This window comes from Armigeres subalbatus, chromosome 3 (genome assembly GCF_024139115.2).
Source record: "Armigeres subalbatus isolate Guangzhou_Male chromosome 3, GZ_Asu_2, whole genome shotgun sequence".
In the NCBI taxonomy this organism is placed as follows: domain Eukaryota; kingdom Metazoa; phylum Arthropoda; class Insecta; order Diptera; family Culicidae; genus Armigeres; species Armigeres subalbatus.
The window spans coordinates 198,916,208-198,931,685 of NC_085141.1; the positions used below are offsets into that span (position 1 = coordinate 198,916,208).

The 15,478-nt window shown below is 37.9% G+C and overlaps 2 long non-coding RNA genes across 2 annotated transcripts; one reads left to right on the forward strand and one right to left on the reverse strand.

Moving 5' to 3' along the window:
- Positions 1–4,315: 4,315 nt before the first annotated feature.
- On the reverse strand, positions 4,316–4,808 carry LOC134226305 (uncharacterized). The gene is made up of 3 exons (XR_009983446.1): positions 4,695–4,808; positions 4,505–4,629; positions 4,316–4,429 (listed from the first exon to the last, which is right to left on the reverse strand). It is a non-coding gene; the product is annotated as an uncharacterized LOC134226305 (long non-coding RNA).
- A 3,243-nt stretch (positions 4,809–8,051) lies between these two features.
- LOC134224652 (uncharacterized) lies at positions 8,052–8,490 on the forward strand. The gene is made up of 3 exons (XR_009983012.1): positions 8,052–8,176; positions 8,241–8,306; positions 8,366–8,490. It is a non-coding gene; the product is annotated as an uncharacterized LOC134224652 (long non-coding RNA).
- The last annotated feature ends 6,988 nt before the right edge of the window (positions 8,491–15,478 follow it).

Genomic DNA, 15,478 nt, shown 5'->3' on the forward strand with positions numbered 1-15,478 from the left:
GTCGTTAAGATTTGATTATAAAGTCCTCTGTTATAATGATATCAAATATACATACAATAACCTTGAATGTTCAATAAAATATTCTTTTTCAAGAATATTAAAAACAACACATTTGTCATTGTCATTAAAAACAATTCGAAGACAAATATCAAAAGTGGTAGTTGTTTTATACAAATACATTCCTCAACATTAAACAATTGGTAATCACCCAGTCAATGTCTGCGAAATAGAACTACATGATAATGATCATTCAGTTATTTTTGTACTATTGGCCAGAATTATAAGGGAACCTTTTCGCACCCATTCTCCATGAACTGTGTTTTTCCGTACATCTGTACTAGCTATGTATAACTAAACCTTTAAAGGTAGATTTTTAATAGAGTACTTACTGTTGTTTGTCATTAGGCATAGTAAACAGCCTGGTATAGTTTTTTAAGTACTCACTAAATAGATAGAAACAGATTTGCAAAAATTCCGTTATTTAGTACTTCCGTCGTGCGGGGCTTCTTTTGATTCCGGGGGCTACTTTGGATTTTTGATTTTTTGAAAAAAATAAACGGAAAAAATACCAAATTTGAAACAGAAAGTTGCCATCCAACTATCAACAAGACACCCGATTGGTGATAATGGCAAATTTATAGTAATTTTCGTTATAATTCTTGTTTTAAAATGTCCAAAGTAGCCCCTGATTTGTCAAAAGAAGCCCCGCACGACGGTTATTGGAAATATGAAATTCAATTCTCAAATTTAGCAACCAGAAAGAGAGTATGTTCTATTAGTCGTTTTATGCCATACTATAGTCGACCCGGATACGAATTTGAAGTTTAGTTTTTCTCGATCTACTCAACCCTACTCGTGCCTTGCATGAGGAAATATCACATAAACCCGTCGGAAACTATAATAAACGTTTCGGCTGAAGGAATGAAGAAAATCTATTCAGCCGTTTCCGAGTTATGCGGATACGAATACAGACCATTTCATTTTTATTATATAGAAGATTTTGTTCTCAACAATCAATTCACAACATCACTGCGATCTATAGAACAATTTAGAAATACAATAAACACGATTTTAGGGAAAACAAACTTTGAGGGCAATTTTGTTATATTGACAACGTTGTATTTCTCCCCTTAGAGATGATAATATCATGATGATATTATACACGTCAATATGAAATTATATATGTGTTCAAATAAATCACATATACTGGTTTATGCAATCATTGTTGACAATGTTGTATAAAATGTAATGGAATGTCTTTTCCAGATTGAATCCGCAGATCCAATATTATCAATAGGTATAAATGATTGCTTAACAACTGCGTACACATGGAGGAACCAGGTAGCTTCTGGACTATGAACTAGAAGGTCAAAGGATCGAAAGCTGGAGGCTAAATTTATAACATGAATATATACATTAGCTAATAATCAACTAACAGCATGTTACATAATGATTATGTTTCGACCTAAGAAATATTTCTGTTGCAAATACAATAACACGTATGTTTTTTTATAATAATATAAGGGAGCGTCCACAAATTACGTAACGCTTAGAGGGGGGAGGGGGGGTTGAGTGAAATGTGACGGTCCATACAAAATTTTCAGATGCTTCATACAAAAAGTGTGACATAGGGGGGAGGGGGGGTTGAAAATGCTTAACTTTTGCGTTACGTAATTAATGGATCTTCCCTAATGTATGTATGTTTGAACTGTTTTTTACAATGCTAGATTTAAAGTTGTAACAGTCCAATTACGGAACTTTATAACTGAACATACGCGATCTCTGATAAAAACCATCATGATTGTATATTGATTCAATTCAAATCGGAATACGTCGTATATCTTGTTATGCCATAACACTGATTTGTACGTATATGGCCTCCACTTTTGTTCACATAGAAGGAATCTATGCATTTTATACAATCAAATTACATCGTATAAGAGTGCATTAAACAGAACTAAAAGTTAGTTATGAGAACCAATTTGTTGGCTGGGTCGTGGAATATATAAAATACTATCTAGTACCATTCCAGTAGAATCTGTTGCCCGTTTCCAAAATGGACTTACTGTTGTAGATTTAATAGTAAAGATTTCATGCATTCTTGTAAGTTTCAACAAATCTATAATAAATTGACATGAGTTCTTTTGGTGCTTATATAATCTAACTTTTATTTGAATAAGAGTTCGCCAATAGCTCTGGCAGAATAATATTTTTTGAAATAAACATCAGATTTATCACAAGCGTTCTTCCATACATCGATGTCTTTTTCCACTTTTATACAGATTTGGTCAGTATCACTCCAAACGTAGAACAATCCATAATCAGCATCCGAAATGGCAATCTGCGCCTGAACCTGCAGGAAATACGCATGCGTTTCACGCATTTTGAAGTTGTCGCCGTCCATTTTTTTAAATTAATTAGGTCCTTCCGTCAAATTGCGCATATACGACTGCTTGTTGAAACGGCTTTTCTTGGAAAGACGAAAAGGACACTTGAATTCCACTGCAGCCTTTCGGCAACATTCGCATTGCATGATCAAATCTGGCGTGGCTGCAAGGTACGGTTGGTTTTTATACATAAATATACCGCAATCTAGGAATTTTACGTTACGGTGATGCTTGAACTCATTTTCGAACCACTGCTGCTGTAATCCCAGGCTTCGATTCGATGTCTCGGATCCTCGATCCTCGATCCTCGATGTTTTGTGGATTCGTTGTTCTGTCGAAAATTGATGTGCCGTTGCCCGGTGACGTCGTTGAAATAATCAGCTGCTCGTGTCTGAATTAAATTACAATCGACGACTGACGCGCGCCAAAGTACTGTATCGGATTCTGTAGCTGCGTTGCTACCGTTAAAACCGACGAACTACTAAAATAGTGAACTACTCGAAACCAATAGTCCCCCTAACAGCGACGGACACTGTTACCACGGTCCCGTGACTATCCCTTTCACGCACACTAACCGACCCGCTACGCAATTCTTTACAGTGCGACCGTACACGATTTCGCGAAACTTGCCTTGCCTTCTGGGTTGCTGGATTCACGCTATCTGGCTCGAAGGACCAAATGTACGAAAACGTCTTTTTCGGACAAGAAGGCAAACACTGGCAAGTTACTGTTAAATGAAAAGGCACACTTTATTAACACTTCACTTTACTTGTTACAGACTTACGTACGTTACGCGGGGTAAAAATATAACTCAAGCCACACGCGCAATGCGCGCATATTTATATCTCCACGCTTGATGTTCCAGAAGGACGTGGAATGTTCTGGCACAGCGTAGCTCCTCCTGGCACAGCGTAGCTCCTTGCGTGCATGATGTTGATGATAATGATGATGATGATGATGATGATGATAATGATAATATGATGATGATGTAATGATGATGGCGATGATGATATTGACTAGTTTCGCCTTCTATGCTCTCTCAATCTCTCATCGCTGATTGTTGCCGATGCGCATTGTGTATGCCGTTGTTGGTGCTATTTGAAATCGAGGAGCGCGAACACTTCGCGCTATCGGCGTTGGGCATGAATTCACTCCCTTTCTTTCTGAACAGACGTCATACAATGTAAATTAGCCAGAGCGTAGCGTAAAGTTGCCACATGAGAACACACTTCACACACACCTGCGACGCAGTTACAATGTGCAGATTCGATGCATCCATCTTTTTTCACAAGTATCCATGCAGTCAGTAGTGTGTTATTGAGCCTCATAGAATGGTACACCTAAAATAAAGCCTAATAATGCCATAGTATTTAAAAAAATATATTTTCATTACTTTTCCTCGCACTACGTACACGTTATTGATTATTCCACCGGCTACGTTCGAGACAAATCCATACTCAAACTTTCGGTATGCTTCGATGCTCCGCAAGTTCCTGATGTGCTGACCAAATGTTGGCTGGCACAGCTTGATTTAGCAGATATTCAATAACATGTCCCGTTGTTACCATAGTTGGGAAATCCGTGCTGTTCAATGTGGCTTCATATGCACGCAGAAAAATGTATTGTAGAAACAACAATATTCCGGGTTGAATTCAACAATAAATATTGTTAACTCAGGGCTAATAATATTTAGCGTTTGAATCAATCCATAATATTGTTGTTTTTACAATCATGGTTTGAGTCATGATATTGTTAAATCAACAATATTATTGTTAAAATAATTGTGCCTGTATTGTTGATTCAAACTATAAACACTGTTGATTCAACAATTCTATATTGTTGAACCAATAATAATTTATACCCGTTTATACCATTAAAATTGTTTTCTTTTTTAAATAAAATGAACAAATAATGAATTCCTAAGAAATGTGTTTCAATGTTTAATCTTTTATTATATATTTATTATACTCTGCCACAGCACATCTTCTGCTGATGTTCATCATGCATCACACGCCATGCGTAATGTATCATCTGAGAAAGCCCTTAAAATAAAATTGTGTTAAATAAAAATAATCTTAATGCTTTTCTTTTGGGTGAAAAATAAAACTTTTATTTACCTGACGTTTCAGTCATCAAATAAACCAGAAATAAGTCCATGATCTTGTCCGAGAACTTCTCCGAGAGCGTAGCAAGAAGTACCTTCCAATTTTTTTAGCGTAAACTCCAATTCAAATGCTTTGTTCTGAAAAAGGTATTTTAAAGTTTGGCATGTAGAATACATAATCATTTATGTTTATTGGAACTTACCTGTAGCCAGTAAACTGCTTTATCCAATTAGAACTTAGTATTTTATTTATTTTTAAAACAATAAATTCGGGGAATCCATTGGAAAATTCCAGAGCTACTAATATGTTTAGAAATTATTTACACACAATAAAATACACGTTTATTCTTTTTCTAACAAATGTGGTGAAAAATAAATATTGTGGAAATTAAATTTATATTGTTGTTTTAACAATAAAATATTGTAGAATCAACAATAACACCTTTTTGATTCATTAATTAATGGATTATTGAAAACAACAATACATATGTTTGGTTTAATCGTATGAAATTATGCTGCGTGTGGGTCGATGTAATTGATCGACTTTATTTTCTCAGCGTACCGTCTCTTCTCCGCTGCTGGTAATGCGTTTGCATAAGCGGAAAGCTTACCAATTGTAATTCCACTAATACTCATTATTTTTCGAATATATTATACGAAACTTGATAAAATAATCATTAGTTTTCCTGATACCAAGATTTTTTCTAAGTTCCTATAAACAAACCACTGCTAAACGTCAAAAGTGTGAGGTTAGATCAGCGAATGCAATACACGCTCGTTCAGCTGAACTCAAATTTGGGTCAGATTAACTCAAAATCGGAAAAATTGAGCTCAAGACAAAATTGAGTTAAGGCCACTGAACTCAATTTTGTGTTATAAAGAAAGATATTGATTTTGAGTTACATTTACTCAAAATCATAAAATCAAATTTTTAGAATTTTGAGTTTGTCAAAACTCGGGCTCAGTTAAAAGAAGAGAATCAATTCAAAATAAATAATATAGTAAAAATAACATTTATTACAGCATAGTTAAAGAGGTTATAAACTACAGAGAAAGATTGTCACAGTCGTTACATTCTTTGCTGGCTGATATTTATATGCTGGGAAATGCTATTGCGAATTCTTTATGATTTGATCAAAGAATTGACATTTATGCGCTCAACATGTTTGTAGAGAAGAACAAAGGGAATCCCAGCGAAAATCGTTTTCTGTAGTACCTAACCTCTTTGAGCATAATACATTAACTATAGTATACTGATATTAATGAATCTCGGTCCTCAAATATCTCTGGCGTTCGATTTTCATGGTACGTCTGGGAGCTCGCCTGGGGGAGTGAAAAAATGTCATTATAGACATTCTCGTCATAACTATATGATTCTTACCGCGGGCATGAACCAATGACTATCCGAAACATCGTATCTGGTGCGAGATCACAGACCATATTCACAAGTGAGGTCATAAAAACTGTTCACGCCGGTACCACCATCTTGGTAGTTGGTTATGGCACAGAGAAGTTATGGTCTGAAAACTTGGTCTTTCCCGCGATATTTCCAGACGTGGTTTGAGCGTGCGTTTCAATGTCCACATCGTATAATAAGGAACAAATATGTTGTTGCTGGATAATGCTGCAATAATAAATGAATGAATAATCTATTTTATATTTTATATTTTAGACTTTAGTAATTCAAAACTTACTTGAGGATTTATAGGCGATCGTTGGACTTCTGGAAATTTTCAAGGTGAACTCATTTTTGAGTTCAAATACAATTTAGATAAATATGAGTCGAAGCTACTCAAAATAATAATTCTCAGTTACTCAGCGTTTGACGTTTCAAAAGAAGTTATTATTTTGAGTTATGCTAACCCAAATTTGAGTTCAGCCGGACGAGCGTGTACTCTATATAAGATTGTACTGTACTTCTTTGTATTTTTTTATCTCGAGCCATTCTTTTCATTCCAATTATTTAGTTGCCACGTCGCGTCATAAATGCGACTGAAATAAAAAGTAACACATGTCGTGCACGAGGTATATTTTATTAATTCTTTCCAGTAGTAGGCACTCATGATAGCAATAAAAAATGCCACAAATTAGGCCTGAATCGTTCATATGAGCACATACGTTTGTGGTAGAAATTTGGTGAAATAATATTTCTATCCTTGGTTTTTGCCTTTCTCGTATACTAAGTATACGGAAAGGCTATAGAACTGCTCCAAAACCGAACTTTTTATAGAAGGCTCGGAGACCCATAGTGTTATATACCAATCGACTCAGCTCGACGAATTGAGGTGATGTCTGTATGTGTGTGTGTGTGTGTGTGTATGTGTACAAAAATGTGAGACACGTTTTTGGGCATTTATCATTATCCGATTTGCTCGCAACAAGTTGCATTCGACGCGGAATGCAGTCCCATTGGTTCCTATTTAAAATTAGATCGATTGAACTTTGCGTTTCGGAGTTATGGTTTTTACGTGCAAAAAAAAAGCAAAATGCTCCAATCTGGATTCGAACTCGTGATCTCTTGATCGGGAAGCGGCTACTACACCACAGCACCACCGATACACATAGAATGTGACAAGATACATACAAATATAAATCATCGAATTGGGCATATATTCATTACCTCTGTAAGCATCAGAGTTTATCCTGCTAGAGTACCGATTCCTATTCTGGAAGTATTAATGGATCGAGAAAAGAAAATATTAGCTTTTACCGTTGGTTATTTAAATATACAGTTTCAATACATTAACTTAGAGCAAGATTGCCGGTGGTGAGTATAAGCCGTTTGGCAGCGCAGTATCATTACTTGACACTTTTCCGATCGCTACTAACAGCGCTGCTATTTGATGAACTATTAAATGTCACCTGTACGGAATGCAGCCACCAAACCACCAACCGAAAATAGTGACCAGTGCGAAAAAGAGTGACTAAACTAAAATGACAGCGCTGCGAGGATGATCAAAACACTCGCGCCCAGTAATGATGCTCTAATAGATGAACTATTGAAATCGCTTGGATACGCTGTTTCTTTAATTGAGATAAAAGTAGATTCACTATTGATTTGAGGATGTTAATGCAAAATTTTATTGGTATAATTGCATAATTACATCCAAACTAGTAGACACATATGTGTATAATAATGGGAAGTATCAATAAGAACCCCTCAGGTTACGCGTGCCCTATGCAAATTACCAAATAGTAATTTGGGGTGACCTTTTTACGATAGGATATCCGCTCAATAATTAAAAATCCTCTTCTCTGCTAAACGTTAGACATAACTTTTCTCATTGTAGCAGTCAGGAATATTGTTAATATTTTTTGTACATAAATATCTGTAAATAGTTCTCATAAGATAGGTTGTAAGAAAGGCAATCTATAAATCGCCAATAGTTTAGGATAACAGATCCCTTAACATAGGCAAGCGGGCATTTATCAATTAGCCAGGCTCTCTAAGGTCGAGGCCATTTGTTTTCTGGATAAGGTGGGAGAGGGAAAACAGCTCAACTTTCGTGTCAGATTATCCAGCGTACCAATGATACACGAAGGAGGTCGGGAAATGACGTATTTCCGGTTGTGTCCGAGCCCACCTTCCTTAATCTGAGGATTCACGGACTCAATCATTTCGTCCGTGATCAGCCAATGAGTTGGAAGTGTCCGCGTTTGCTAATTTGTTTTTCAATCGTCTGAAGTATGTTTCCTATAGTGGCGTTAGATGTAATTATTTAATTAATTTATTGTTCGTTCTCCAATAGTTATATTTCAAAAGTGTGCGTGAATATTTGTGTGCGGTATGTTGGCAAATGCCACCATCTAGATAGGTAAAATGTGCTCTAATTGTGACATGATGTGCTAGTGCTCAAGTATTTTGTTTCGCCAGATTGGCTAGATATTTCCCACCCGCAGCAAATTATTGCACCCAAGTGCGACGCAACCCCCCCCCCCCATACGGACGGAATATTCCTGCCTGGCGATCATCACCTGCCAGAAGCGGACCGATCCGTCGCCATATCGGTCCAAGGGAAGGCCAGGGGGCCTCCACGTGGACGAGATCCACCAGCCGGCAAGCAATCGCCATCGCGCCGCATCGGCTTCATTAAGAAGCGTCATCGCCGGCGTCAACAAGCCGGGAGCGTCGACCCCACCGGCAGGTCATCGACTGGGTCAGTAAGCCAAAACAAACCGGTGAGTCACCAAACGCTTTTTTTTGATTGGAGTGCGGCGTCCGAGGAGGGCGCCGCGGAGGAAACGTTTTTTGTGCCAGTCGTAGACTGAGGAATCGAATCTGCTGCTAAAGCCAAACCATATTTCGCGAGTCGCAACCCCCCGACTATTGCTTGGGTCCGCCATCACGGATCCGTGAAATTCGTGCGTGAGCCCGTTTTGCCACCACCGAAAATACCGTCAAGTAGCAGGAGCGCAGACTAGTCAGCAGCTGCACTGCGTGGAAGAGTGACGTCACATTAAGACACAACACAGAGCACAAACGAAAGAGAGAGCTAGGGAAGAGAAACCGCACACAAGATAGGAAACAGAAATTATGAACGAACACAAACACTAAAACGAACAAACCACAAACCCCGAACCAATATGTGCCCCTGTTAGAATTAAGTTAATAAATATGCTATGTGTTTGCCTCAATAAAATGTTTCTATGTAGTCCCCCTAGCCATTTGATTGAGTAATTGTGTTTAACGTCACAGCGCGATATTGTTTATTAGTTTTCGAGTCCCGTCCTCCAAATGTTGAGTTTGACTGTGGGTTGTTTATGTTTCTTCCAGCTCATTGATGGTTGTTGGTGAGAGGGAGAGTCTGCCGATGATGAGAGGCGCACTCCCACTTAGAGTGTATTAGGTTCTGGTGGGCTCTCACCGACTCTTTGAGTGTATGGTGTGGCTGTACGGTATAGAGGGAGGATAGGGTGGACCCGATTTGGCACTTTTCGTTGTTGCTGGCTGGACCGATCCATAAATCCTTATCGGGAAAATTAAAATGGACTCGCCTTGAGAGAGTCTCATCCGGGCAAAATCAATTGGGCCGTGGTCTCCCTTGTGGAGTGGCGCTTAAGCCACGTGCTTTTTACGACGGATCGCTCCGTGCCGGCTACAAAATGGCGCCCAACTGCAGGTTTTCGAATGAATTTTGTTGAATTTTTGATGAATTAAATGTAAAATATGTTTCTAGATTTAATGTAGATTTATGGAATATTTTTAGGTCATTGTATTAAGTTTTCGGTATATAGATAGTAATTCTGCCGGTATTTATAGTTCTGTGGAAATTCTTTGAGTGTAATTCTGTTTTGTTGAATATTTGGGAATTTTGAGGAAGATATTAAGTTTGGGAAAATATTGAATTAATGCAGTGTGGAAATTGTTAAGTTTGTGGATACGTATTTATGGTTCGTCAGCTTTGGTATTTGTTACGGAAATACGGAAATTTTGGGATATTGTTTGATAGTATGGAACGTGTATTTATTGTAGTATTGCGTAATAAGTCGTTTAGTGGTGATTCGGTGTAGATTATTGAATGAAAATGACGGAAATAGTAAGAGGGAATGAGATGGAAGAAGAAGACGAACAGAGTAAAGCAAGAATTAGTGTTCTGGAAGCCAAGGTTGCTGAACTTAAATTCCAGATACAAGTTGTAGAGAGATGGAGAAGATTAAATCTATACGAGGACAAATTGCCAACGTGTTGGTATTGTGAGAGTTTCGACCACACTATTAGCGATTGCTTAGGATGGTTACGTAGAATGAAAATTGAAAAGAAAGATGAAGAAGCGAAGAAAAGGAAAGAAGAAGAAGCGGAAGAGGTTAATGAGAAGGCAACAGAACAGGAATTGAGGAAGGATCAAGGTCAGATAGCTTGGCAGCTGGAAAGAAAAACAGAGGATGAGAGCAATCAAGCTCTGCATCAGTGTCCCATTCAGTTGAAGGTTCAAGACAAGGAAAATCAAGAAGATTACAAGGAAGTTGAAATTTTCGATGGAACCGATAAGAAATTATCGGTTCAGGACACCGTTGAGGGTGAGGACCCAAAGATTGCTGGGCACTCTAGGCATATTAAGGCGACCTACATGCCTTGTAGGAGCTTTAGAAGGAAGGCAGAAAATATCAACACAAAAAGGAACCGAAAGAGGAAAAGAACAAGGAAGAAAATAGGAAAGGAAGCCAGGAGTAGGAGGAGGAGTATTACGAGGAATGTTGGTGATGGATGGCTGAGGGAATGGGCAGTAATTTTTGAGAGATGGAGGATTTGGATTTTGAAAATCTTATCCATCAGTAGCCTCCAACTCTCTTCTTAATACTTTATGCTGTTCAGCTATGTACCTGTCTCAGGCAGCGACAACGAGCCAGTGCTAGCCCTGGTCTCACAAAATTAAAGTAACCCTCTCCAGCTATGATGCTCTTGGGTGGTACCCAAGAGTTACTATTACTCCGTTGAAGCTGTGCTCCGGATAACAAAATATGATTCACCATTGCAAAGTCTAGCGCTGACCTTCGGGTCAGTCGCAGCCCCTACAAAACCTTTTACTTACTAGGGGCATCCTTGGACTGCCATTCAGTCCAAGAAGAGGCTTTGCAATGCGCTGGAGAAAGAATTGGTTCTTTAAGAAAAGAATTGTTTAAGAAGATGTTGTTCTTTTTCGTGTTCCTCTCGACCGGAAGTAAGAGAGAGCCCTGGAATAGTTCCCGGGTGATGATCTTTTAGCAGAAGCTCAGAGCCGTAGCGTGATGACGAGCAGTACCCGTAAGGGGAAGTTTAATTCGTGAGTCTGCCAATGGGGAAAAGCAGACGCTGATCGAACAAAGAGACTCAGAAGTTTCTGTAAAGAAAAACGATGTTGAGCAACCCGAGTTAATCGAGCGATAAAAACAACACCTTCAAATAAAAACAAATCTGTTTTAAAGTACCAAAAAGTACTGTCCAAAAGTGGGAGGGATGAGTAAAATTCATAAACATTTTTCTAATTATTACCCAGGATTGAAAGAATTCGATTTTTTTTCTCTTTTTTGTAAATAATGTTAGTAAAGTAGTTCACAAAGGTAGTTTAATTCTATGTTAGTACTTATAGATAGGTTCTTTATTTATATTTATCTAAATTCGTAATACAAATGTCGGTCGCAAAAGTCACCCCTGATTGCGCGGTCATCCATCCATCCGTCCAGTAGTACCTAAAACACCAAATAACAAAATTAGTAATCGTTCATACTCTTACCTAGAAATTGGAATAATACTTCCCTGCCTTCTACCTCTCCTGAAGCTGCTTCATTCGGCCGGTGAGTAGTCTTCAAGGAAGGTCGTCTCAGTACCCGATCCAAATAAACTTCACACGAAGCCTTCGCCCATCGATATTCCGTGATTCCGTCAAATTTTGGTACCACACCGCTAAGCAAAAGGGAAAACATGATCACTTACTGTTAAATACTTCCATTCCGTCACTGATTGAATCCATTCAACATCCATAATCAAATTAAATTACTAAAAACTTACACGAATCCACTGTTCGAACTGCACTTTTCAATGTTTACTTTTAGGTTTGACGTTTCTCTCAGTGGGTGGGTGTATCAGTGTATGGGTGTCGTGAGTGTCTAGAATGTTTCTCTCTGAGAGGCGTAATAGAGTGGTCCAGTTCTTTTCATTGAATAATATTTCTGCAGAGCTGGGGAAAAGCCTCGGCGTTTGAAATGTTATTGGAATGATTGTTTTTGGAGAGTTTATGTTTCTTACGCATGTGTTAGCGAGAGAGGAGTAGTGTGCCATGATTGAAATAGGAAGCAAATTTTTTTTTTCGCTGCGTCATTTTACGCGATTTCTAACCTTCCGGAAATAATTCAATTTGCTGATTATGTGCTTGAAAGTTAGGTTCCCATTACCGTGTAAAATAAAGAAGTTTTAAATTCATGAAGTTCACCTGCAAGCCGTATTTGAAGCTTTTCAAAATTTCAATATGTGGTGCTCAAAAAATCCCAGCGGTACATGATGGCGACTCCAGCTCCCTTCGCAACAGGAACGAATCAAGCAAAAGTTCAATTCCTTTCCCGAGTTCATTGGTTAGGAACGAAATGCTGCATCAACTGAATCTTATTCCGCAAGTAATGCAGGAGTCCAAGTCGGGCAATGCGTATCACTTAAGTATCCCTTTTTTACATTATTTAATTTTTTATTCAATTTTGTTAGCTCATGTTAGCATTTTTTTAAGTGAGCCCCTCAAAGTGGTATTTACATTCGTTGTACTTTTCAATGATTTATATGGAAGTTTTTTCTTTTAAACTAATAATTCTGAGAAAAAAAATAGAAACGATATACTGCAAACATATACATATAAGCATTATGCGCAACTGATCATTTGGAAAGTGTCTCTAATTCTCTTGATATGGTTTCAACATTAATTTTATTTTTGATTTCATATGTAATCAGTCTATACTGAAGATAAACAATCTACTTAAATTGTTTTTTTTTTTCGAAGACATAAAGTACACAAATTTCTCAACACCAAAAGCGGCTAAAAAAGGCGAGAGTTAGAAAATTGTTCTTGCGTAACTTATTTATTTGATCATCTCCAGAACAATGCACATTTGGTCATTATATTTGTTTTCATGACATATTTTATTTCTTAATTCAATAGAAAAAACGCCTTAATTTTGCAAATAATTCTGAAACAGGCGCCTTTTTTCGAAGCGTAATTATTTTATTTTATTGGAAAATTCTAAAAAATGAATAGAGCGCTGTTGGGGAAAACAATCAATCTAGAATAGTGTTCGAAAAATTACAATGAAACTGAATCATCACTGATTTTACTTTGATGCACAATGCTGATACGCATACTGCAAATTTAAAAAGTGAACATTTCTATCTCGACATCCTCTGTTACTTGATGTGTTTATTATTTGTATTTTTCAAGCATATATCTATTTCATTTTAGGTGTACTATATAGCCTACATTGTATATTGTATGTATTAATATTCATTTTAGCAATAAGGAGTGCAAGTTTGTTCGTGTTTTGTGTTAGACGCAGTGCGGCTATCAACATATCTGATTCTGCTAAGTGGGCGAGTAAATTGGATAGTGAAATAATCAGTTCAGTGCAGATTTGTTGATGTTTTGTATTGGACGTAGAACGATCGAAGATCGCGTCCAGACGTGTTTTTTCAGTAAGCAGAACGATCGGCCGGTCATCGAAAGTTTGTTCTGCTTTGTGCGGTAAGCAGAACGATCGGCCGTAATCGAAATTTTGTTCTGCGTCGTGCGTGTGAGTGAATTAATTAGAAAGTGAAAGTTTAAATCGCGTCTAGACATGTTTTCTTCAGTAAGCAGAACGATCGGCCGGTCATCAAAGTTTTGTTCTGCTTTGTGCGGTAAGCAGAACGATCAGCCGATCACCGAAATTTTGTTCTGCTTTGTGCGGCCTTTCATAATTTTTTTAATTGTTTTTATTTGTTTTCATCGATCAAACTACACGCTATACACGGCAGACCGTACCAAAACGAACCCTGCCACACTCCCTACCCCATACATCCAACATCCCAGTGATTTCTCGTGGATGTGCAGATGACTCGTCGGTTTCTATCAAAGCGAATATCACGTCAACAATTTCCTACCTATTCCCTAATTTACCTGCATGCGGACACGGCCGGCGCTGGTATTGCTTATTTTTGGGTCACCAGTTCTTACACATTGAAGATGATGTTAGTCCCAAACTTCATCTGTTGGTTCTCTGTGTAATTACAGCTGACCTGGCAATAACGGAGTAGCAACCGTGGGCGGTCAATCATGCTCATGCTCATGCTCATGCTTACGCATGTGTTAGCGAGAGCTAGAGTTCTCTCTGGTGTGCTAATACGTGTGGTGAGTGTTTATGTGATTTATGTTTACGTCTTGCCCTACACAGATACGCGGACACCAGGTATCAGGCTTGGTAGTATCTGTTAGGCAAGGCAGTTTCGGTGAATTCAGAAGAGAAGCGCAAAACCAACGAAAAGGAATGGTGGAGTTTCGAATCTGAATGAACCAGTTTTGTTGAGGTAATGTTTATGTGCGGTCATATCGGTATGAGACAAGGAACCAACAATGAGGTTTGGTGTTTGTTCTCTCGGTGTGTACCTGTTATGTGTATGTTGTCATTGAGTATTGCTATGCTTTTCTTCAATGGTGTGTTGTTATGGTTTGGCTTCTACTGAGACTGAGAGGTGTCAGTAGTAATGCCGTTTAAGATTATGTTGTGATTTGAGAGTTTGTTAGTGTCTGTATACAAAACCCGCTACGAGAACGTCAAACAACTTTGATCTTCCATTGGGATGACCTAATTTTTGTAAATATTTTTTGTAGATATAATATAGATGGATACTTTGTTTTGTTGAATTTTGTTTTGGTTTGGTAAATAGGTTAGGAAACCGGATGAATTTATTATTAAAAGCTCGAGTTAAGGGAATGTAAATATGATAAAATGAAAGTTTATGTACAGTTTTCCACTACGAAAATTTGGTTTAACTCCTTAAACCAAATTTTCGTAAAATAGCCCTGGTGCAATGTAGCAGTCAGGAATTTTGTTAATATTTTTTGTACATAAATACCTGTAAATAGTTCTCATAAGATAGGTTGTAAGAAAGGCAATCTATAAATCGCCAATAGTTTAGGATAACAGATCCCTTAACATAGGCAAGCGGGCATTTATCAATTAGCCAGGCTCTCTAAGGTCGAGGCCATTTGTTTTCTGGATAAGGTGGAGAGGGAAAGCAGCACAACTTTCGTGTCAGATTATCCATCGTACCAATAAGGTCACGATTATACACGAAGAGTCGGGAAATGACGTATTTCCGGTTGTGTCCGAGCCCACCTTCCTTAATCTGAGGATTCGCGGACTCAATCATTTCGATCGTGATCAGCCAATGAGTTGAAGTGTCCGCGTTTGCTAATTTGTTTTCAATCGTATGAAGTATGTTTCCTCTAATAGCGTTAGATGTAATTTTTTAATTAATTTATTGTTCGTTCTC